This window comes from Theobroma cacao, chromosome 7, assembly GCF_000208745.1.
Source record: "Theobroma cacao cultivar B97-61/B2 chromosome 7, Criollo_cocoa_genome_V2, whole genome shotgun sequence".
Classification (NCBI taxonomy): domain Eukaryota; kingdom Viridiplantae; phylum Streptophyta; class Magnoliopsida; order Malvales; family Malvaceae; genus Theobroma; species Theobroma cacao.
The window spans coordinates 9055334-9058228 of NC_030856.1; the positions used below are offsets into that span (position 1 = coordinate 9055334).

The 2895-nt window shown below is 33.7% G+C and overlaps 1 pseudogene; it reads right to left on the reverse strand.

The window, feature by feature from the left end:
* Positions 865 to 2661, reverse strand: LOC18594474 (annotated as a pseudogene).

A 2895-nucleotide genomic window follows, 5' to 3' on the forward strand; every position in this document is an offset into this window, starting at 1 on the left:
TTATTTCCTCTTCATTTTTAAGGTCCTTATATTCCCCATGTTCCTCATGACCAACATATGGCTCACCTCTATCTCCACTTCTTGATGATTGTCCAAGATAATGTTCCCCATGCAAACATCATATTGTGTAAGCACCAGTAAAACCCTTTTTTAAGATATGCTCTGCCATTTTATTGAAATTTAGAAACTTATTGTTGCTACACCAAGTGTAAAAGCATCTCATCTTATTCTCCCACATAAATGTAGGGTTAGCAAATGCAAAATCAATGAATTCTTTAACTCCATTTATAAATTCATCTCTAAGGAATTCATTACAAGTTAGTTGACGGTACATCAAAGATCGATCTCATGCCATTTTGTAATTTTAAGTTTCATAGAATATGACAATCAAGAGTAATTCCCATTCATGTTTACCATTAAAAATTTTAACAAAAACATGCCATTATGAAATACATTTAAATGTTTTAAAATATAAATTAAAAAGTCAAAAGAAATTTTTGTCAAAATTCCATTAGAAATTTCCAACGAAATGATGTCAACAAAATTTTTTTCATCGAAAAAAATCAGTTTCCTTGTAGTGAAGGATCACTTAAGTTCAAGCAAATTTGATCATTTTATCATAATCAAAACTATTATTATTTTAAAACAAACATAAGTATTGTTTGAGAGCATACATCATCTATGTCAAAGTTTTCATAGTAACATATTCGATGTAATGAGACATATATAGCGATGAAATCAATACCAATCGTGTTCTCATGTGTCTAAATAGATCATGATGGCACAATCTGATACTATTTCTAACATTACACATAAGAGTTCAGAAGTTGTAACTACAAATATAAATTGGTAGTCTCAGTGAGAATCAATATTGCAAACATATATAAAACTATTTAAGGGTTGAGATCCATGTTTCAAAATTTGCACCGTTCCCGGTTGATACAAATTCAGGGCTTGGTTTCAAGACTATAGAAATATCGATGGAGGACCTTGGCAATAATAATAACTCAAGTGTTGCCTCAACTCCTTCTCTTGAACAACTATCATCAAAGCAGATATTCATTCTCTTCATCACAGTAACTTTTGTTATAAGATGCCTAACAAATTCCAATTGTCTCTCCTTTCCATTAAATCCATTTATGCATACTACATTTAGGCTATGCGTGATACAATCACATAGCTCCCTTTTATCCCAAAACATGGACTCCGGGTAAGGCAACGAGCAATTTTGAGTACCATGATTTGAGGTTGCTCCCTTCCATTCGAAATCTATGTCCTAAAAATACACAAACCAAAATGCATTTCATTCAATTAAGCTTTAATCTAGAAGATAATATATATATTTCAATAGAAAATTTTTTGTATAAATTAACTTCTCAAGATTAAGATAAATATAATTGGCAATGGCATACCCGTATATTGATTTCAAGTTGCTTCAGATGGGGGCATACTCGTAAAACGACAGAAAGAATCAACACTTCTCTCATATTGTTCAAATCCAAGTCAATTGATAGCGTCCATGAATTTTCAAACAAGCTTGAGTCATCCTTTAAGTTATAACTTTGATCATTTCCAGGTCTCTAAGGCCAACAAAAACAATTCATTCATATGATCATATATGATATTATATGAAATATAGTGTAATTCAGTAAAAACAAAACAGCTAGTGAAAATGCTTACTTAGAGACCACAGCAATGCTCTAGAATTTCTGCAACCTTCACAAGTTCATGATCTTTGAGAAAATGGTGTGGACCTTCCTCTTCGCCATTGCAATATGCACAAAACACCTTAAGCTTTGGGGCATTGATAACCAATTTTTTGGGTGGACATTTTAAAGTATCAAGCACCAAAACACCAAGGGACATTGTTGATAAGTATATTTCTTGCACGTCCAAGTACTCTAGCTCCACAGTTTTAACATTATCACTAACAATCCAAACTCGATCCAACCCGATACAAAAGGAACGGCTCAAATGCTCCAAAAAAGCACAACTAGATATGATTCCATCAAGGGTTTCAGTTGTAAGAAACAACCATTTAAGTTTCAAGGTTCGAAGATTATGGCAATGATCAAATGGGGAGTCGTTTTCAAGTGTGTAATGTGTCAACTCAAGTGCATGCAAAGTTGTACCAGAGAAAATCCCTGATGGCAAACTCAATTTTAAATCAGTAAATCTGCCCATAACGTTTTGCTGAAAAGGGAATTCCTCACAAGTGAAAGCTAGCTCTTGTATCCCTTTCTCTGATACAAGAAATTCAATCCATTTTTTAAGCTGACCATATTTGCAGCTATCAGGAAAATGAATGATCTTGCAACTAGTCAAGTTACATCTATGAGAAAACAATACCTTGTCAATCATCATAACAGCATGGAAAAGCTCTTTCTCTACATCATGGTTCAAACAATTATCGATTCCATGGCTATGCGAGTTCTTTTTTTCCTGATAAAGAATACGTTTGCTTGGTTTCATCATTCGTTTTGGATCAAAATCTAGACGAGAAACATACCTCCATAAGCTTTTCCACCGCCTTGATAAGATACTTGTTCTTACAACTTCATCAACTGGTAGCTGTGATACAATCTCAGACAAGAGTGTGTCAGGAAGCCTACTGATCAAATCAGGGCCATAAGGCTCTTCCTTAACGAAATTTGATGTCATTTTTTTCCTCTCTTTTGCTTTCTTTGAAAAAGATGGGATATGAAAGGAAAATGATAGATATATATATAAGTGTAGCAGGTTTGGTGAGGAGAAGAAATCATAGCAAAAAGTTTTGATATGGAAGGAATATCCTCGTCAATTATAACTAAGGACATGTAAAGAAAACGTGTCAAGGGTGAAGAAGCACCTAGCTTTGAATGCTAATGGACCTATCTCTTACGTTACACCTATGGA